General features: G+C 33.5%; 1 protein-coding gene across 8 annotated transcripts in view; it reads right to left on the bottom strand.

Moving 5' to 3' along the window:
• LOC145260645 (protocadherin-like wing polarity protein stan) overlaps positions 1 to 24,000 on the bottom strand; it is a 450,806-nt gene that overhangs the window by 422,407 nt on the left and 4,399 nt on the right. The window lies entirely within an intron of this gene.

The raw sequence follows: 24,000 nt of genomic DNA, 5'->3' as shown, positions 1-24,000 counted from the left end.
CGCAACTTACTGGCATAAGAGCTCATACCAGGATCCAGTTTACAGAAAAACTCTAGCTTGAATATTTATTACGAATGAAGATTTGATATCTGTATGCCTGGTGTCGGAACTATACTATTACCAATGGAGATTCAGTATCTGTTTGTCTGAAATCGGAACTATATAATTACTGATGGAGATTTCGTATCTGTTTATGTAAAGCCGGGAATATACAATTATCAATTGAGATTTGGTATGCGTCTGTCTGAAACTGGAACTGTTATTAATGGAAATTTGATATATGTTTATGTGATGTTCGAACTACAATATTACTCATGGAGATTTGGTATGTGCCTGTCTGAAGCTAGACTAAACTATTATTTCTATAACTAAGCCATATTTACCATCCATCTGCTTCAAGCTATACTATTTTATTTGTAACGTAAATTTTGGATTTCGAATTTGAAAAGCGCCTCTAGCAAAACAGAGAATCCATCAAAACAATTGGTGTACTGGGGTTAACTCGTCCAAATTGTGAAAATAAGACCTTAAGATTACGACATATAGGAGCGAGTCGAGGGCCCATATGCCCGAAATTGTGTTTAAATTATAAATGCAAAAATTAATCTTTGGAATAAACATAAACCACAAATTTGTAAAATAAAAATATTTTTCTGTGATTCTTATAATTTAAAGTTCGCCCCCACCCCCCAAAAACACCCCCACACACACATATATATATATGTTTTTTTTTTTATTATTACAACCTCACGTGTATTAACTTAATTCCTTACAAATTGTTTCAATAGACAGGATAAAAATATTCCGTCCATATCGTCAGATGATTTAAGTTATTTTTTTTTTATAACTTGAATCATCTGACGATATGGGCGGATAATTTTTATCCTTTCTATTGAAACAATTTATAATGAATTAATTTAATACATTTGAGGTTGTAATAATAAAAAAACATATTTGGCTCTACTAACGTATTGAGCACTCTTTATCCTTGACTTTTTACCACATATACCTCTTAATATATATATATATATATATATATATATATATATATATATACCTCTTAATATATATGCATATATACCTCTTAATATATATGCATATATACCTCTTAATATATATGCATATATACCTCTTAATATATATACATATATACCTCTTAATATAGACTTTTCCCGTTAGAGACCCCCCGCCTTTTTTTCTTTCTATTCAAAAATGCTACATTGCCTAAAGTGTGTTTATTCATAAAGTCTGAAGAAATGCTGTTTTTTTTTTAAATTTTCAAACGATATAATGCTTGAAATTGTCGAACTAGACATTGAAACAATTGTAACGTAAAATGAAATACACTTTTTGTTGCCATCAACACCTTGTCTTGAAGTCTTGATTTTGCACACACAGTATACCTCTTAATATATATACATATACATATATATATAAGATATTGTCTACCCGTGTGTGGAACGGTTACAGAGCAAATATACATTTATACGTTTAACAACATTGTTTTTATAAATTTTATATGAAAATCGCACAAACATTAACGAATAACGCTAGAAAGCAATATGTTTTCGTTTCGATTCTCTCTCTCTCTCTCTCTCTCTCTCTATATATATATATATATATATATATATATATATATATATATATCGTTGCCCAATCTAAAAATTTCAAGTGCTTATACTCAAAATTGTTTTCCTATCTATTCTCTCTCTCTCTCTCTATATATATATATATATATATATATATATATATATATATATATATATATATATATATATACACAACTCTCGAAATCACTACTATATACTGGCTACACTATAATAATCAATATAGTATTTGCTCTATAATAATAAATACGGCATCTGCATGCATTAAAATACCATATTTAAGCATACTTTATGATCGGCCAGCGAATATATATATATATATATATCGTTGCCGGATCTCCAAATTTCAAGTGCTTATACTCAAAATTGGCAGAGGACTTTGGTAGAGTTTGCAAAGGTAAACTCTTTCAACTTTGACCTTTTCGCAACCAAATTTTCGCCCAAAAACTTATTAAAAAGCTTGCTGCATGTCTGAATACATTTTATGTAAAATTTCAAATGTTTATACTCAAAATTGGCTGAATAGTTTGCTAGAGACCGCAAAGGTAAAATCTTTGGAACTTTGACCCCTTGTTAGCCAAATTTTCAGTCAAAAACCGATTAAAAAGCTTGCCCTATGTCTGAACACACTTTATGTAAAATTTGAAATGTTTAGACCAAAAATTGACTAAGAGGTCAAATTTTTTTTTAAACTTTGACCCAAATTTTAACCCCTTAATATTTATTGTTTTGTGCTCAAATCAAGTTAAAAAGTCTGATCCATGTCCTAGGAACCTGGATTTAAAATTTCAAGTGTTTAGACCCAAAATTGACGGGGGTTGGTAGAACTTTGTTCTTTGACCCTTGACAGCCAAATTTCTGTCCGGAAACCGATTAAAATGATTTTTCCACATCTCTATACCCTTTTTTTTTTTTGTCAAATCTCGAGTCTGTAGACTTAAAATTGACAGATTTGTTTGGTAGGGAAATGTACACACACAGGCAATTTCATTTATATATATATACACACACACACACACACACACACACACACACACACATATATATATATATATATATATAACTGGTAAGACTTTCAATAATATCTCATTCGCTAAAATTGAACAAATTATATATAATTGTACAGAAGGTCAGAAAAACATTAGTACCGTCGGTTTCAAGCCTAACATAAAGGGGACCAGCTAATGGTAAATCGTAAATAATGTTAGGTTTACAATTAACTGGTCCCCCTTATGTTAGGCTTGAAACCGACGGTACCAATGTTTTTCTGACCTTCTGTACAATTTTAAATAAATAAATATTAAGCTCTTATATTGGCAAGATTTTTCTTTGTAATCGAGCACTTTGTTAGAATTCTTTCCAAAAAAAACAGTAAACAAATAATTTATTTATTTATATATATATATATATATATATATATATATATATATATATATATATATATATATATATATATATATATATTCTGAATTTTATTATGTTTATATAAATGAGAATTCGGTAGTCGTTCATATACCAATAAATTTTAAATCGGTATAAGGTGACTTAACTTGTAAGCTTCAATATTACCAATTTTTGTAATCGAGCATTCATATATCATTTTCAAAATCCTGAGTCGAATAGGAACACAGACTATTGAATCCTGTGGCATCAAGTTTTACAAAATATTTTTAGGTAATATTTTTATATAAGACAATCCCAGCCCAAAAGGGAATATCTCCAGATACTTGATAGAGAAAATTAAATTTATAGTTTTTTTTTTATTTGAAATTTCATTCAGAAAAATATCATTTTTCAAAACGAAAATATATTATTTGAACAAAGAATACAATTCAGAGTACTTTCCTTAACCCATGGATTTTCGATATAGGCTCATCTCCTCGAAGAAAACGTCATGAGAAAAATATTAGAGCTGATTTGAAATAATTATATTATAATATATATATATATATATATATATATATATATATATATATATATATATATATATATATATATATATAGCCAGTAGAGTTTAGTTTCCTAGAAGTGCATCCGGTTTTATGACTCCCACCCAGGTTGCATTCTAACTTGATAAACGAAATAAGAAAATGTATTTGGTGGAAATATCACTTTCGACGGTAATTCTTGGCCTGAAGACGTAATCCCCCAACGTGGGTGATTACAGAAACATGTATGCACATATGTAGCCATTAATGTTTGTATAAATAAAATTAATATAATATATATATATATATATATATATATATATATATATATATATATATATATATATATAAAAAATAATAATAAAAATAATAATATCGTGTCAAAGGTCAGCTGCGGCTTAGATTATTACAACAGCTGCCATTTTAACGTTTCACCTTCGACATGCGTGAAAAACAAACAAAAAAGATGTCGTTTAAATTATCTTTTGTATTCTTTGCTTTTGTTGCTCATATTTTGTATATTTACATTGTCTTGTTTGTAAAATGGATCCACTCGGCTTAAGTGTGCCCCACAGCAGTTTTACAAGAACACAATAAGATTAACAAACTTTCTGGCGACAAGATTTATCTATTGTAACATTAAAATCTTAATAGTTTTTGTTTGTTTGTTTGTTTGTTTTTTTAGGAAAAAATTACGTCAAACAACATTAGAAACATTAACTGGTTTACTTGAATATACTGAATCATGTTATTTTGCGTTAGATTTTTAAATGTCCATTATCAACTTTAAAAGCACAAAAGACCCAAAAACCATGAAAAATAAATTAATTAACGTTTGTAAAGATACACACACATAATAAAAGACACAACCGACTCCTAGCAAGGCTTTTTAAGAGACTCAAATTCGACCCTAGAGACGGGTCTTTTAAAAGACTTGTGCCAGTTGGCACAGTTTAATATTCAAATTTAAAATCGTTAAATACAATTTAGGCGCGCAGTGCAATTGATTGTTTCGGCGCGTTAAAAAAAATGAAAAATGACACCCACGCAAATTCCGGCGTGACCTTTATATACCAAAGGTGCGGGCCTAGTTGAAAGCACCCCATGTGATGTCTTCCATCCAATGGAATTCCTCCTAGGACACATTTTAAAACTGATTTTCTAGAGCTCGTTTGGAGCCGATCAAATCAAATATAAACATGCACAAACACAAAATATATCTCTCTAGTCTCTTAGCCTTTCGAGCATTCTTTCGTCTCTTTAAACTCTTCCGACTCATTCAACGCTTTCTCATATGGACTTACCACGCGTGCAAACATCAATTATTTCATTTCTACTGCTCCGCGCATTAATACTCTCTTTTAACAGACGAACATTAATATTGTCTCTGTTACAAATTTGAACATTCAAAGAACACAAAAAAAGAGACTCTCCATCTTTCATATGAACCCTTAAAAAAAGAACTCTGAAATATTGAGAACTATGTTTTAACTTGTTATTGTTTGTTATTTCTATTCCGGAAATAAACCTCCGTTTGTGTTGCACATAAGATTTCTTATTTTTATTTTTATTATTTGTGGAGGAAGTCAGTTCCCAAAAAAAGGCCAGGCGACCCCCACAGACTCGACTCCAGAGCTACGCTTTTTAAATGGCCTACTCCAATTCCAGTACCGTTTTTTTTGTTTTTTGTTTTTTTTTTTTTAAGAGTCCGAAATCAGACTCCAGGGTCGGGCTTAAAAAAAAAAAAAGAAAAAACAAAGGAAAAAGAAGACATGGCTGCTATTCCAGAGCAGAGCTTTTAAAAAAGACCCAACTGCGACTCCATAGCTGAGGGTTTTTTTTAACACTGAGTGCCACTCCAAAGCCCTTTAAAAAAGATCTGAGCGCCACCCAGATCAGAGCGTGTTTTTGTTTTGTTTTTTTTTTCTGTTTTTTTTTTTTTGTTTGTTTTTCTTAACGACCTGACTGCCACTCCAGATCATAGCTTTTTAAAAAGGCATGACTGCCACTCCAGAGCAGAGTTAAAAAAAAAAATAAAACAGCGACTTCAGAGCAGAGCTTTATTCAAAAAAAAAAAAAAAAAGCCCGACTGCCACTCCAGAGCAGAATTTGTAAAAAAAAAAAAGAAAAAAGACTTCGACTTCACAACAGAACTTTATAAAAAAAAGACTCGACTGCGACTCCAGAGCAAAGTTTTCAGAAATCCAACTCAGACTCGAAAGGCCGGCTTTTAAAAACGCGGTGATGACTCCATGGGACATATTTTATATATATATATATATATATATATATATATATATATATATATATATATATATATATATATATATATATATATATAAAACTAATCAATAATGCAGAAAATGTAAACGTACAAATTCTAAAATCTGAAGAAAAGCATCCGTTTGTTTTTTTTAATCAAAATTACTTTTAAATTCTCATAAAGATTCTTCTGTTATATGCATCGTTTTCTGGCTCTACCATTCTGAATGGGAAATCCAAACTAATATCAGTAATTTTAAAAGAAAAATCGATTTTTTAATTCTTCTTTGATTTCACGAAAACCAAAAGATTCTACAAGAAAGAGGATACCCATTAAGTAATCGAAAATTAGAGAGAAGAAAAAAGAAATTCAAAAGCAAATGAAACGCCATAATTTCTTCAAGAATAATTTCTTTTGTGCTCGACATTAAAAAGAGAGCGAGAGTTGGCTGATTAAAAGTATAATTACAGAAAAGAAAGAAACCAGAATCGATGTTTTGATTTGACTTGTTTTACGGCATATAAACAATATCCATACGTTATTTAATGAAAAGTTATCAAAGTTTATAGGAAGCATAATCTATATATCTATAAAAGTGAGAATGTGTGTTCAAGGACACTTCTCAACCTATATACTCAATGAATTTTTGATCTACATACTTATTTGGTATATAGAGTATTCAGGTATGCAGAAGACTTTTTAATCGGTTTTAATCCGGGGAAAAAGTGCTTCTAAGGAGTAAAAATTGAAAAATCGGCATGTTGGATCATTGGATTTTTTATTTCACGAATGCGCATGCGTAAATGGACCATATTACAGATTCGTTCTGTTAAGAATAAATAGGTTTGAAAACACTTTTTAAAGATAGTGTCAATGGTTATCGTTCTTGAATCACTGTCTTTAGGTTTTGGTTTCGATCGCAACTCGGGTTTTTTTTTTTTTCATTTTTACTTACAAGAAATGAACTGTTTAGAAAAAAAAACATACTACTCGCATTCACATGTCTCAGTTTCTTTCTGTTTTTGTTGTTGTTTTTTACTTCATTTTTTAAAAAAGAATTTAACGTTACGCCTACGATATTTCTGTTTATAGTATATAAAAATTCTGCATTAATTAAAATATGATATTTATGCGTATTTTACGACCGGGCAACGTCGGGCGGTCTGCTAGTTATTAATATTCCTAGAAATCATTGCTCTCAGAGTGAAATTTGACAGTGAGAGTGAAAACATTAATCTTAGACGATATTACTTACAATTAAAAAAATATATATATTACAACAGTAATAATATAGACATGCTCGTATTATTAGACTTCTTCGGACTACTGTTCTCATCTTGAGTGTTATTTTCACAAAGTTTCGGCCGATGTGACCTCCTTCTCTCTCCGGGTGTATTTTTCTGTCGAACTCGGGAATCTACACAGAATTTCGAACGGAACTCTTCATTTATTTATTATTTTTTTATTTAACAAAGATTGCATGGCGAATAAAGTTGTCCAATATAATTCTATATGTAGAATGATTACTTATACTCTTTAAATACTGTAGAAGTGCGTGTGGAAATATCGACAGCAGCCGAAGGATAGGTGGCTACCGAAGGTATCAGCAGCAGCAGGAGTAGCCGTTAAAGCACATATGCAAATTAGCAAGTGCGCGTGGGCTTCGGTGACAAGAAAGGGGGGGGCAGCACGTGGTCAAAGAGAGAAGCGAGATAGACGTGTGCCCCCGTGGTGACGGCGAGAGACTTTTAAGCTGGTGTTGAGGCGGCAGGGTTTTGTTAATCTCTTGGCAGACGAAATGAACAGTAAAAAAAAATAAAATCAAGAAGCAGCATTATTTGGGAAATAACGTGAATAACGGAGAGAGGCTTGAAGTGTAACGTGACACTAGCAACGGAGATAATAGAATTTCAGTAAATAATTTCTTCTTAAAAGAAAACAAACTTATTATAATCTGGAAATATAGCTTAGTGCTAGAGCATTCGATTACAGATCGAATTATCCCATGTTCAAGCCCGGGTGTACCCAACCATTTTGTTTTAATGTTTTCTTATCAATGAGTTCAATTTATGATAAAAGAGAGATACCATTTAAAATCGCTGCAAATCATTTCTTTGTTTGCCTATTTTAAAACTAAACATTAATCAGAAGTGACTTTTCCAGGGCATTCATCGTCAAACTCAGCTGATTTGATATTATAAACAAACAGACCGAATTTAATGAACAACATTATCATTATTATTTTTATTTATTTATTTATTTTTTTTTTTTTTTGCGAATTAGTCCACCGAGCAAATTATTCTTCGTAATATATAATAATAAATAGAGGATTGATTCTATAATAATATATATTCAATCTGCATAAATTAAAATATCGTGTATGACCGGGCAACGCCGGGCTGCCAGCTAGTGCCTATATATGTAGTACATTTCGTCACATATACCTACGTCACCGCTTAAAATGCTGACTCGGCACGTGATTCGTTATTTAAATGGGAGTCAGGCTACGTCACAAAAATTCTGGTGGCTTTGGTGCTGAAGGGGCCTATTCTATCGATAGCATTGTCAGAAATCGTCATTAAAAATTCGCAGTAAGCTCCGGAATATTTAAACTTCCTGTCTTTCGAAGCTTATAACTTCTTGAAAAATGTATTTTTTTAATTAGACCAAAATTTTAAAAAATAACAGGTTTAATAGCAAATTATGAAATATTTGTTTTTTAAATCGGTTTTCGTTAAAAAAAAAAAAATAAAAAAAAAACAACGAAATTTTACTTCCTTCGATTATAAAAAATATATATAAATTCCAAAAAAATACTTCCCTATAAAAACTAGTATTCGATGAGTAGTTCAATTGTTCATTGTTAAGAATGTATCCATATTTATACGCATATTCCATGTCCTTTTTAAATAAAATACTTTTTTAAACAAGGATTAAAAACAAACGCGAACTCACATTTTGTTTTAACTATTCAAATAAAGGGAGACAAGTCTGATTTTATTCGCCTTTATATTCCGGCGACTTGAAGGAACACAATTCATGCGTCTTTTTAATGCGTGCTATAAACCAAATTTAGTATTTCGGTCCTCCGAACGGAAATTATTCACTTAGAAGTTTTTATTGTTAAACAAACAAACAAACAAACAAAAAAACAGTTAACCGATTTTAAAATTTTTTTATTTATTTATTCTCTTAATGAAATACATGAGTTTTTGATTGATATATTTTAATACTTCTTTTCGACTGATTTTTTTTTATATCTAAAAAAAGAAAACATTATATGAAATAGAATAAATTGTTGTAAGCATCCCATATTTACTAGACATTCTAAGCATAACATAAGCTTCCACTTAAAACAGCAACAAAAAGATTAACGTGTTTTTTTTAAATAGTTTTACACTTTGAACTTTACAGATAAATTTCCAAAAAAAATATATTCTTTTTTCTTTGTTTTTTTTAAATTACAATATATTAATTATTGATCTTTTATCTTCAATTTGTGATATATAAAACATTGATACATAAATTAATTATTAAAATTTTAATAGACATTTCAAAATGGGGCGGGTTAAATTTAAAAAAGAAACAACATTTGTCCAAAATATTATATTTAGTTTATTGGAAAGAGCATAAAATTTCACATTGACCTTGAAAATATCATAAAAATTGAACCAATAGAAAAATTTTGATAGATTTTTAAAGTTTAAAAATTAAAAAATTTTTAACCCATAAAATTCAATTGATTTCATTGCTTAAAAAAAATGGCTGCATGAAGACGCGCTGGCACTTTGTAAACACTATTTTTTTTTTTAAAGATAAAAATAATATTTCTATTATTTTTTAAACAACTTTAATAGTTTATTTCGGAAGTATATTCCATAAAGAAAATAAACAACCAATTTTAAAAAGAGAAATTACGAGTTTTTTTTATATATATTTTATTCGCAGTTTTATGTGAGGGGTGTCAAAAATTCCCTCAAAATTCTGATACACCTACTCTATCAATTGTGTTGAGTACTGTTTTGTACGGCAACAGGTAACCGTTAAAAGGTTAGTTAATGCGAAAATAAAAAATTGATGTTTTGAAAAGTAGGAGGAGGGTAGCGCTTTAAATCGCTTTCAAAGCAATGTACGTGTACGTAGGTAAACAAAGCAAAGTTTTATAAAGGAATATTTATAAATAAAGCGTTTATACGTGGCTCGTTCCAACCACCGCGTTGACCCAAACGTTTGTTTTCGTTTTGTAAGCATTCATAAAAGGCCGATTAACACCTGCGGGTTATTGAGGGGAGGAGAGGGAGAAGAGGAAAAGTAAAGAGAAATGGAAAAGAAAAATTAAATGAAGGAAAATAATAAAGGGGGAAAATAGGAAAAAGGGTAGGGGGGAAAGGAAGAGTGGAAAGAGAAAAAAGATTGAGAAAAGGCGAGAGGGGGGACGGGTGGAAATAAAAATGAAAGAAAGAAAGAGAGGAAAAAGAAAGAGAGGGAAAAGAAAAAGGGGAAAGAAGGAAATGAGAACAGAAAGAAAGGGGGGTAGGGTTTGTATTACTGTACACATAGATTCGAAAAAGTTGTCAAAAAACAAATATAGAACAAATAAATGTTATCAAAGGCAAGATAAGTTACTTTTCTACCTAACTGGATATATTTTTTGTGTTTTTATTCAGTGTAACATGTTTATTCAGCTCGAAAAACATACAGTGTTTACCGATGTATTGGAAAATTCAAAATGGCAGCCAACTCTCTCTCGGAGACGGTACGTTTGGGAAAAGGTATTATAAATAATAAACTAGACAAAATACTGTTAGAAATTCGCTCAATATATGTTACCGTGACATAAGTTGACATGTATTCGGTTGTTTTCTAACAGTATTTTGTCTAGTTTATTATTTATAATACCTTTTCCCAAACGTACCCTCTCCGAGAGAGAGTCGGCTGCCATTTGGAATTTTCCAATACATCGGTAAACACTGCATGTTTTTCGAGCTGAATAAACATGTTACACTTAATAAAAACACAAAAGATATATCCAGTTTGGTAGAAAAGTAACTTATCTTGCCTTTGATAACATTTATTTGTTCTATATTTGTTTTTTGACAACTTTTTCGAATCTATGTGTACAGTAATACAAACCCGGGGGATAAAGAACGAAATGAGGGGAAAAAAGGAAAAAAGAAGGAAAAAAGTGAAAAGATAAAAAGAGGAAAGAAAGAAAGGGGGGAAAGAAAGAAAGGGGGGAAAAGAAAGAAAGGGAAAAAGAAAGGGGAAAAGGAAATGGGAAAAGAGGCGCAAAGAAAAGAAGGTAAAAAGAAAGAAAAATGAGGAAAGAAAGAAAGAAAGATGAGGGAAGAAAAAAAGCAATGAAAAAAGAAAAGGGAGAAAAGAAAAACAAAAGGAGAAAGAAATAAAAAAGAAATGTACAGAGAAAGAAAAAGTTATAAAAAATAAATAAAAGAAAAAAAAAAGAAAAATGCAACAAAAATTTTCAGATAAAAAATAATTCTAACAAAGAATTTACATTCAAATTTTACATGTAAACAAATAAGCATTAATTGTCAGACATGTTTTTTCTTTTTTTTTTTCTTTTCATCTAATAATGACGTTTAAAAAGACTTAAATCATCAGATAGAAAGTAGTTGCCGGTTAGAATTAAAGTGTACTAGCTGGCCGTCCGGTGTTTCCAGTCGTACAATACGCTTAAATATGATATTTTAATTTATGCAGATTGCATATGTATTATTATAGAATCAATCCTCTATTGATTATCATATATTACGAGGAATAATTTGCCCGGTGGACTAATTTGTAAAAAAAATAAAAATAAAACATAAAAAAAAATAATAATGATAATGTCGTTCAGCAAATTCCGTCTGCGTTTGTTTCAGCTGGGATTTGGGCCTGACGACCTTAAACATAATCTTTCTTCTCTTATAGGTAAAAAAAGAAGAATTTTTACAGGGACATATCTTTAGAGAAGAAAGACTATTTTTAAGATCGGATTTTTTCGATTTTTGATACTTATCGGATGAATTTCCGTACAAAACATATCTAAGAACACTGCCAAATGTATAAATTACCTTTGTGTGAATTTTGCAAAAGATAGGCACAGCCGTTGCGGTAGCAGTGTCATTGAAAAAAAATTGAATAATTCGACCTCCTATCTTTCCAAGTTTGTAACCACTTAAAAAATGTAATTCAAACCCTAATTCTTTTTCAATTAAAAGGAGCAAAGACAAAAGTTTAACAAAATACCTGGTATATAGCAAGTTATGCAATATTTATTTTTTATATCTAAGAACACATCCAAATGTATAAATTACCTTTGTGTGAATTTTGCAAAAGATCGGCTCAGTCGTTGCGGAACCTATAAAAAAGTAACTCTCTCTCTCTCTCTCTCTCTCTCTCTCTCTCTCTCTCTCTCACGCACACACACACACACACAAACACACTCTCACACACACACACACACACACACACATAGTGACTTTTACAAACACACACACACACACGGTGACTTTTATATAATAGTAGATAGAGAAAAATCAAAGTACATAGAAGCTAGAAGTAACGTTAAGAAAGAAATAGCGACAGCTAAGAGGGAATTTACGGAAACCACGAAAAAACGCATCGAAGCACAAAAACTAGGAACTCGTGACTTCTGGAAAATCTACAACAGTGTAGTAAATAATGGGCAATCAACAATTCCCCCATTAACCAACAATCACGAGGTTCTTTGCTCAGCAACCGAGAAGGCTAACATGCTTGCCAGTCGGTTTGCCTCAAACTCCACACTGGACCCTCTAAACCACCCCCTACCTCAATTTCCTATGCGGACAGACGCCACGCTAGACGACCTGAAAATCGCCCCTGCTCAGGTGCATGCTATCATAAAAAACCTTGACACTTCCAAAGCATGTGGACCCGACCTCATCCCAGCTGTGCTATTAAAAAAGTGCTCAGTCGAAGTAGCTCCAGTTCTCTCCAAACTCTACAACAAATGCCTTAATGAATCTTGCTTTCCGAGCTGTTGGAAAACTGCTTCTGTAGTACCAGTATTCAAGAATTCTGGCGAAAGAACTGACCCATTAAATTATCGCCCTATTAGCCTCCTCCCACTTTTTGCCAAAATATTTGAGACCTTAATTAACTATGCTCTAGTCCAGCACCTTACAGATGCTAAACTTCTGACCGACTGTCAATATGGATTTAGACAAGCCCGTTCCACGGCAGACATCCTCACTGTAATCTCTGAACGCATATACCATTCACTGGACAAAGCGGGAGAGGGAAGAGCGGTAGCTCTAGATATATCTAAGGCTTTTGACAGGGTATGGCATGAGGGTCTCCTCAGGAAGATTAGATCTTACGGTATCACTGGTAGAATACTTAACGTAATTAAATCCTTCTTAGATAAGAGAAAAATCCAGGTTGTCCTCGACGGTCGTACATCTAAACAATATGATATAAATGCGGGAGTGCCCCAGGGATCTATCCCGGGACCTCTGCTGTTCCTGATATTCATAAATGACCTCCCCGACAAGATTGCCTCTGAGATGGGGATATATGCTGATGACACCACACTCTATAGCAGGCACGACAGGAAAACAAACAAACATATATCTAAAGTAATGGCAGAAACACTAGAGGATGACCTCCAATCAGTAGTGGAATGGGGACAAAAATGGATGGTAACGTTCAATGCCACCAAGACAAAACTGGTTTCATTCAATAATTACAAGAAACCTTCTCTACCACCTATAGCAATGGCCAACGACTCTTTATCTGAGAGTACGTCTCTCAAGCTCCTTGGCCTAACGTTCACTGGAAACATGAGTTGGAACAGTTACATCGAGGGCATTGCCAGGGCCGCTGCAAGGAAGGTGGGCTCTCTCTACCGTGCTAGAAAACTTTTAACACCCGAAAGTATCCTGTACCTCTATAAGGCCACTATTCGCCCATGTATGGAGTATTGCTGTCATATTTGGGCCGGTGTATCGGCTACTTGTTTCTCGCTCCTTGACAGGGTTCAAAAGAGAGTCGCAAATCTGATAGGCCCTAAACTGGCATCAAAACTTCAGCCTCTGTCCCATCGTCGAAACGTTGCATCCCTCTGCCTGTTCTACAAGTATTATAATGGTGAATGCTCTGAAGAACTGCAAGCACTTGTGCCCCCACGACGTGAACACCCTCGACATACCCGACAAGCTGCAAAATCCCACCCCTACACTGTAGAGATCCCTAGATGTAAAAGATCCTTCTACTCCAGTAGTTTCTTCCCCAGAACTACTAGACTTTGGAATTCCATTCCGGGTCACTGCTTCCCCAACTGTACTGACATGCATAAGTTCAAGTGCAACGTGAACCAACATCTCGCTGCCCTAATCCCTACATAGTACCCCAGTAGATGTTTCCCCTGATAGTAGCCCCCTACACCAAAGTGGCAATGTGCCTTGTTTGGGGTGAAAATGTAATAAAAAAAAAAAAAAATGTAATAAAAAAAAAAAAAAAAAAAGTCTAGTATTATGGTCAATGTGTGTTCCTAGTCCATGGATAACTAACATTTTTCGGAGGAGCCACTAATCTAGAAAAGAATCAGTCTTTTTTATTTTTCAAAAGTTTTCTTTTTTATATACATACGAAGGACGTTCCAAAAGTAATGCCCCCTATTTTTTCATTTCGTCCGAATGGATAAAAGGCGATTGCAAATTGGATTATGATGATTGAACTTATGCATTTATATCCTAAAATTGTAATCCATGTGTCGCAGATATTGATGGTGTGACTGAGGCGCTATGAAAGCAACCCCTGTCATAGACGTGCTTCAGAAGCAGGGATGCATCACTTAATTCTTGGCAAAAGTGCATTTCGAATGGTAGTGACTATGTAGAAAAATAAATTATGTAGCACAAAAAGTTTACTCATTTTAATGTTACCACTTCTGTCTTTGTAGCTCTTCAACGTTTTTAGAGGCTTTACTTAAAGAATGACCCTCGTATTTCGGTTTTCAAAGTTTTTATTTACTTGTCACTTCCCAGGATAAAGTTTGACAAATAGTTTGTATTTTAATCTGACCAAAAATGTGGGTGCACAATAAAAATGGCACAAGTGAGAAAAAAAAAACAATTAAAAATGGCACAAAGCAAGAACATGGGGCAGGGTTTCCCACACTTTTATTCGAAGAACCCAAATTGTGCACCTCAAGACATGACCGTCATTCCATGTGTCGTATTTTCTTTCTTTTTTTTTTTTTGCCTTCTCTCCTGGGGGTAAGACACAATGTTAGATGTGAGTTTGAAAAGCCAGCATATTTAGCTGGCCTTCAAAAATGCCTGAACAGCCCTCGCAGATATTTCTCAGTAAGGGCCCCTCAGGCGTTTTGGCAATAAATTCACCCCTTCTCAAAGAGAAGGTGAAGTATGGGAGGGCGGACCATCTGGAACTAAACACAACTCAATTCGACATTAACAAAGTCACTGTTGGACGGATTGTCGAGGACGTATCTTCGATACAAGGTTGAATAGTTTTAGTGGTATATGTGTGTTATTATATATCACTAGTTGTTGACTGTATAGGTAAGGGACAGGCATAATAATAAATAAACCCAAGGGTGAATATGGAAACGTTTAGGGGTAAGGTTGGGGTTTAAATTACCAAATTTTCATAAGTAACAGAAGTAATAGTATAGTCTGGGTTTCAGACAGACAGACAGATACCAAATCTCCTAATATAGAAAGTACGTCATGTTTTTTGTTATTTTTCTACAGGCGAAACAATTATCTTTTACATATTGAAAATAAAACTTATTCACCCTGGTGGTCTTTATTGACCCGTAGACATGTTTGGGCGATTCCCCCTCCCACATACACACCTGTCCTAGAAAATAAATGAACCGGACGATTTTTCTTTTAAAATGCAGCTTAAAGCCTCCACTCCTCTTTCTTCAATAAAACTTAAAGGTAAATGGGCACAGCGACAAAGGACCACGACTTCCGTTAGTTCAGTGGAAAACGGTGTCTGTTTGAAATCTGTCCCGTGTGAATTACTTCCGCTTATCAACAATTTCTTCGACAGTTATGGTATGGATTAGATAGTTAAGGAAATAATTCCAGCAACTCATCTATGCTTCCTTAGCATATTCTTTAAAAATCTTAATTATCGAAAGCCATTCTTAACATGGGGAAAAGGAGATGATCTTCCACGGTATCCGAAATTTAGGTAATCATTAATTAATCATTAATCAGAAGGGGCCATATCTTGTTTGTTAACACCGTTCACACTGATGGAGCATAAACCGGAAGTCAAGAAGATCAGACAATCTTGACTATAACCACAAACCTTGTTTATGTAACGGAACCGTTGACGCTGGATTATCAGCAGCAGCCATATGCAAATGACCAAGCTGGCTGCGTGATATGAGAATCGAGATAAAAAGGACATACATGTTCGGAGAAGAGATATTCAAGATGTGTTTGAGACGCAGAGTATTCGAGAGACGAGAGGGCAGAAAAAAGACGTGCCCGGGACACGAGAGAGACAGAAATAAGCATGTTACACACGTGATCTGAGAACGACAAGGAAAAACTTGTTCTAAACATAGCCAAACAAAACTAGTGTACCATGTGTTTGACACGACAGGTTGTTTGTTAAGTACATTGGAGTACGAGAAGACTTTAAACAAGAGACAAGCCTTATTCTGGAAGTACCTGTAAATAAATGTCTGTTGTTTCAACTGAAAAAATGAGTCTTCTCGTACTCCAATGTACTTAACAAACAAACTGTCGTGTCAAACACATTGTACTCTTTCTTTGTTTGGCCATGTTTAGAACATGCCTTTCCTCATCATTCTCATGTCACGTGTGTAACATGTTTATTTCTGTCTCTCTCGTGTCTCGAACACGTCCTTTCTCACTCTTCTGTGTCTTGAACACGTCCTTTCCCACTCGATCGTGTCTCGAACATGCCCCTTTCTGCTCTCTCGTGTATCGAACACATTCTTTCCCATTCTCTCGTGTCTCGAACACATTTCCCCCCCCCCACTCTCTCGTGTCTCGAACACGTCCTTTCCCATTCTCTCATGTCTCGAACACGTCCTTTCCCACTCTCTTGTGTCTCGAACACGTCCTTTCCCATTCTCTCGTGTCTCGAACACGTCCTTTCCCATTCTCTCGTGTCTCGAACACGTCCTTTCCCATTCTCTCGTGTCTCGAACACGTCCTTTCCCACTCCCTTGTGTCTCGAACACGTCCTTTCCCATTCTCTCGTGTCTCGAACACATTCTTTCCCACTCTCTTGTGTCTCGAACACGTCCTTTCCCACTCTATCGTGCCTTGAACATGTCCTTTTCCTCTCGCTCTTTTCGAAAACAGAAAAAAAGCCGAGTTAGATTTGCTTATTTTTGTTAGTTTGTTCTTTTTCGATGGTGCTGGACGACGTGGGGATCCGAAAGAGGTTTGAATTTTAACGAATACAGCTCAAGCGTAACAGCCACGTTGCACCATTTTTTAGATATGATGATCAATTTGGGATGAATCCAAAAATTCACTACACAAAGTTAAGACGCCAGAAGTGGACTCGGTTTAACTAAATATGGAATGGAAGTCACAAAGCATGAAACGAAATACGAAACCAAAATGGAAACACTTCTTAATTAAAATTTTTTAAAATGATAAACTTTTATTCTTTTACATTCCTATAAATATTTTTAAATATTTAAAATATATTCATATGGAAATATTTTATTTCAAAAAAATAATTTAAGCTTTCATAGTTTATATTTCTATAAATCATTTTTTAAATATTTGAAATATATTAATATGGAAAAAGATTTAAAAAATTTCACAAATTTGATTACATAATTTTATCATAAATAATGTATACTCAAACAGTTTCAATTGAATTTCGAAACTGAAATCGAAGTTTTTTTTATTATTATTGTTTCATGATAGCACAAGAAATGTTAAAACTAAAACAATTTTTTAAAATAAATTAGTCCCATATGGTTTCGTATTTGGTTTCATGTTTAGTGACTTCCGTTCCGTTCCATATTTTAGCTAAACTGAGTCCACTTCCGGCGTTTTAACTTTGCGTACTGAATTTTTGGACTTAACTTCAAATTTTACAGTATCGTTTGTTTCTAAAACGGTTAGGTGAAAATACAGAGTATTGACAAAGCCCGCCCTCCCCATGTTAAGAATGGCTTTTTAAATAATAACGTTATTTCAGTACGATCCGTAAATTGCAGAAGTACAATTTCTTTAAATGAAAATAAGGTGCTTCTACTCTTTATCGTCGAAACTGGAGACGCCATTTTATTTCGCGCACTTGTCGTTAAAATTCAGCATTTTAAACTATGGCCGAAGTTAGAAATAAATAACAAAAAAATTAAACTAGATAAACTTCCGGAAAGAACTATGAAAAAAAGTAAATAAAGAAAGTGAAAGAGGACATATATCCGTAATTGTTTAATTGGAAATGTTTCGATTTAATTAATGAAAACGGGAACGTTTTTCATTTAATTTTAGGTTAATTTATTCTTTCCGGAAGCAATCGTTCTCCAGTTTAATTTTTTTGTTATTTATTTCATGCTTCGGCCATAGTTTAAAATAATGATTTCTCCCTTGGATTTTAACGGCATGTGCTTGAAATAAAATAGCGTCTCCACTTTCGGCTATAAAGTGTAGAACTACCGAAAATAATTAGCAACATGTTGGCATTCATTTTTTTTATTTTTATTTTATGAAAGACATAAAAACTGTTAGATTCTCAGGATTTTTTTTTTAAATAAATTATTTTTTTATGGTTTTGTATTTCGCTTCATGCTTAGTGACTTCCGTTCCGTTCCATATTTTAGCTAAACTGAGTCCACTTCCAGCGTCTTAACTTTGCGTACTGAATTTTTGGACTTAATCTCAAATTTTACGGTATCGTTTGTTTCTAAAACCGTTAGATGGAAATACAGAGTATTAACAAAGCCAGTCCTTCCCATGTTAAGAATGGCTTTTTAAATAATAACGTTATTTCAGTACGATCCGTAAATTGCAGAAGTACAATTTCTTTAAATGAAAATAAATAGCAACATGTTGGCTTTCATTTTTATTTATTTTTATTTTTATGAAAGACATAAAAACTGTTAGATTCTCAGGATTTTTTCGTCTTCACCCACGAGTGTATTTTTGTGAACGGCAATTAAACAAACAAAGCAAATTAAGCAGAGTTGATAATTTAGACTTTATCATTGATGAGAAAAAACTTTTTCGAAAAAAAAAAGGGGGGGGTAAGCCACAAATGATACAAAGAAAAAGAAAAAGAAAAGTAAAAAGAAAAAGGAAAGAGAAGAAAAAAAGGAAAGGAATAGAAAAAGAAATGAACAAATAAAAATGAAAGGAAAGAAAAAAATGAAAAAGAAAAAACGAAAAAGTAAAAAGAAAAAAGAGCAAAAAAGGAAGAGGAGAAGAAAAAGAAAGAAAGACGAATATAAAAGGAAAAAGAAAGGGTAAAAAGAAAGAAAAAGAGAGAAAGGGAAAGACGGAAAAAGAGAGAAAAATGAAAAGAAATAAAGAAAGAAAGAAAGAGGAAAAAGAAGGAAAAAGAGAAAGGCAAAAAAGAAAGAGGAAAAGAAGAAAAAGAAATAAAAAGAAATGGCGAGAGAAAAAGAAATAAAAAGAAAATAGAGGAAAAAAGAGAAAAATAGAGAAAAAAAGGAAGAAAACGAGAAAGAATGAAAAAGAAAAAGAGGCAGAAAGAAAGGAAAAGAGAAAGAGAAAAGAAAGAATGAAAATGAAGGAAAAAATTCGACTGTAAAGAATGGTGGTTTTTTTCTCTTAATAAACCGCAACATGTTTAATGACCACAAGCCCCACATTTAAACACACGTAAGTTGCATATATAAAAACGGTTAGTAAATTGAATTCACAACTTTAATGGGAAATTTTCAATTTTAATGGCCAGAATTTTCTGGCAAATTAAAAGCCACAATCTCATTGCATTATGGGCAATTTTTTTAATGGCGAACGGCAAAGTCTTTTTCTTTTGTCTAACGTTAATTTTTTTTTTATGTTTTTAACCCCCAAATCATCAGTTGCACGCATGAAAAAACCGTTGGTAAATTAAATTCAGTTTCAATGGGTAATTTTCCATTGTAACAGTAATAATAATAAATCCCAGCGAGAAGTCAATGGCAAACGGCTGTTGCGATAACGCAAATTCATTTGCAAATATTATCAAAAGAGGTGGAGAGTACTGGAAACGTGGGAAAACTAGTTACTATCCAGATTACAGGGAACACTACCGGTGGTTATCAGTGATCTGATGATGATGTGTGTGACTACTACTAATACTACTACTATTACTACTATGTACCTTTTGCTTAATCCTAACCCACAACTCAAACAGATAGGGGGCTCGGGAGAATGTAATAACGATGGATTTGAGAGAAAGAGGGATAAATTAAGACTTGGTCAGAGATAGATTAGTTTAGAAGTCAATTTCTGAAAGCTGGCCCTGCTGATTACAACATGTTCGTTTTCAAGTCCAATGTAAACAAATACTTGTCTTAAATTCTGCCTTTTCCCATCCAGTGTTTTCAATCCTCTCAAATATCTCTTCCATAAATGGAACTTTTCTTAAAAACGTTGATGAGTTCATCTATCTTGGCAGAGAAGTTGAAAAGCAAAATTCTACAGAGAGTGAAATAAAAGTTGTGAATCAGCAATGGCTGGACTGGACAAGATGAAAGCTATCTTGAAGTCAAATCTTCCTATCAAGATGAAACGTGACTTTTTTTTTAGCACCCACTGTTGCATCAGTTCTTGTTATATATAGAAATAACACCTGGACTTTCACCAAAAGATTCTTGTTTCTTCCGGCCAGGAGCATGTCTATGTGAAATACGTTTTACTCCTACCAACATCTTCGGTATACTCAGCCTGGATGTTCAACAACATGCTCAAAATCTACTTAAAAGTCTCTGAAAGGGCAAAAAATTCTCTTCACCAATTTAGTCCCTGGTACTGGCTGTGGAAGTTTATATGGAATAGATAATATTTTGCTATTTCAGGCATTTTTTTTTTTTTAAACAGAATTCTTTAAATATATTTTACGGGGGTCGTTCCAAAAGTAAGGCCTCCTATTTTTTTAACTAAAAAACTAAAACGTTAAAGAGTTCATCTTATAAACACAAATAATAGATATTCATTTTCTTTTTATTTTTTATTTTTTCTTTTTTTCTTTTGGGGATTACAAATAACAGACTTGCTGGAGAGGTACACCTATCCAACTGAGCAGCATCCCTCATAAAAAAAAAAAAAAACAATTGCCTCATCAAACGTCGAACTCACACTCCTCCTCCTCCTCCTCCTCCTCCTCTACACCAGATGAATTCATGTCTGCAATCCAGTGAGACCAAGATATACCATTCTATAGTTTACTAGTCAATTGAGGAGAAGAAAATTAATGTCCCTAATTATTAGAGCTAGGACAACAGAATATTCTTTTCGTTGTTTTGACTCTCAAGTGCATATCAGTTGATATCATATATGCTTTTATTTAAAGTGATGCAGTTCTCTGTCGATTAACTGTGTCTAGCTGTGTCGGATATATACTCGAGAGTGAAAACAACAATGGGAATATTCTGTCGTCATAGCCCTACTAATTATATAAGGAGAGAACTTGAATGCCTGTAAGACACTATCCTCGATTGTCTAATGTCTCTCTGTACAAGGGTTTGTCAGGACATCCAAATAAGATCTCGGTATAGCTAATCCACACTAACAAGGAATTATGCAACTTCTAAAAGTGGTCTTCTTTTAAGTAGCAACACGAAGCTGGATATTCTACCAGACTAAATGAATGCATGTCCTGGAATCCGGTAAGACTAAGAAACCAGAAAAAAAGATATACTATAATACAGTTAAATGGTCAATTGGGTTGGTTGGTTGTTTTTGTTTTACGGCATATTTTCAGGTTATTTAATGCCAAATCCAAAGATTTTGAAGAAAAATTTTTTTAATAGAATATATTTGTTGTTTTCACGTCGGTTTCTATTTAACCCATGGTTGGGGCCCTAACAGGTACTACCACTCCGGGTCAGAGTGGACCTGGGAGCAATGGTAATTAAAGGGTGGCTCCACACTCCCCAAAGCCCACAAGCTGGGGCCTCACCACTGGATATAGTTTAAGGTCATATCCAGGACCCCCATTGAGGGACTTTTACCCTCTACAGGGGAGCAGTCGGCGTATTCTAATGCCCCACCGACAGGGCCAGTCAATTGGGAGAAAGGAAAATTAATGTTGTCCATTTATTTACTGATTCAACGTTTGAAAAACAAAGAACTTTAATGGAACATCTATTGGATATTAATTCGTGTTGGGACGATTAATTGGAACCAGAAACTGGAAAAAAAATCAGAAGTTTTGGGGTTTATCGGAATCGGTATCAGAAAAAAATGTGTGCCTATTTTCTAATACTAAAAACGATTTAAAGTGTTTTTTTTTTTTTTAATTTTTTTTTTTTTTAATTTTTTTTTTTAAATTTTTTTTTTTTTAATTTTTTTTTTTTTAATTTTTTTTTTTTTAATTTTTTTTTTTTTTTAAACTTGAGTACCTACTAGACACTATCTACGAGTAAACCCTTAGTCCGTGTTGACCTCCCCCCTCCCCCCTCCACACACACACATAAAATCTGTACAGGGGTTTGTCAGGACAACCTGGCTTGAAGATATTTTTCCCTAGAAGTAAATCTTGATCAAATATTCACAAGCATATTTCGTATTGTCGGCCCAAATAACATCCCCTTCAAGATGGCTACGTCACACTAGTTTTTTTACAAGGAATGGTGCATCTTCTCCAAGTGGTGTTACCTCAGATAGCAACACGAAGCTGGATACTCCACCAGACTAGATGATTTCTTGTTCTGGAATTCGGTAAGACTAAGAGACCAGAAGAACTAGTTAATTGGGGCAAAGGAAAATTAATGTTGTCCACTTCTTTTCTAACTCAACGTTTGAAAAAAAAAGGGGGGGGGGTTAATGAAACAGATATTAATTATTGTTGGAACAATTAATCGAAATTGAGAACTGGAAAAAATCGGAACTTTTTAGGGTATCGGAATCGGTATCAGAAAAATGTGTGCTTATTTTCCAATGCTAAAAACGATTTAAATTGATCTTTTTTATTTGTTTTTTTAAATTTGATTTCTTAATTTTCCATTGCTCGTATCAGTACATCTAAAATATACAAATCAACCCCCCCCCCCTCTCAGGAGTGTGTTTTTTTTACGTTTGTGAAAATATATGCGTGTATCACATAGGTTTTTACGGTAACCCGAAAATAAAAAATATATAAAAATTTTATAACTAAATATGTGAAGATTTCGAAAGAAGCAGAATCGGTAATTGTATCGGATGCTGGCATGAACTGACGATTTGGCATGCTCTATTCGAATCCTGTCTGATTCATGACACTCTTATCGCTACAGATGTTGGCAACCTTCCACATGGTTCCTCCCGTAAGTACTTGATTCTAAAAGAAAAGGAATCAGGAAAAACCAGTGGCAACACCAGAATCGAGCAGATGAAAGGAAACTGATTTATGCAAAGATGAAGTCGAATAGCATTTGTTATCGACGGAAGTCAAGGAATGGTTGGACAAAAATACTCTTCGACTTAACTGTTTATTCCATCAAAAACAATAATATTAGAGAATTACTCCCGTCTCCAATAAGATGTAGTTTTATTTTTGATTTGTTTTTTGCCACTCGCACTTAGGGTTAGTGATAGGGATAAGAATTTTTTTGAGAGAGAGAGAGGGATGCCTTGCCACGCGGACTTAAGGTTAGTGATAGAGTTTAAGGATTTTATTTTGATAAGGTGGGGCTTGTCATCTAAACTTATAATTAGTGATTAGATTAAGAAAGTTTGTTTTTCAGACTTAGGATAATGGTAGGGTTAATGAAATTATTTTTTTGAAGGAAGCCTTGCCACCCACCCGGACTTAAGGTTAGTGGTAGAGTTTAGGGATTTTATTTTGAGGAGGCCACCTGAACTTATGATTATGATAAGTGGTAGGATTAAGAAAGTTTTTTTTTCTGGTGGGAGGGGGGGGGAATCCATACGGACTTAGTGATGATACAGTTGAGAAAATTTTTTCGATGATGGATGCCTTGCCACCCGGACTTAAAGTTAGTGGTAGAGTTAAAAGATTTTAT

Source organism: Euprymna scolopes, chromosome 36 (genome assembly GCF_053919585.1).
Source record: "Euprymna scolopes isolate OS-2025 chromosome 36, ASM5391958v1, whole genome shotgun sequence".
NCBI lineage: Eukaryota > Metazoa > Mollusca > Cephalopoda > Sepiida > Sepiolidae > Euprymna > Euprymna scolopes.
This window is presented reverse-complemented; position numbering and strand designations above follow the sequence as displayed.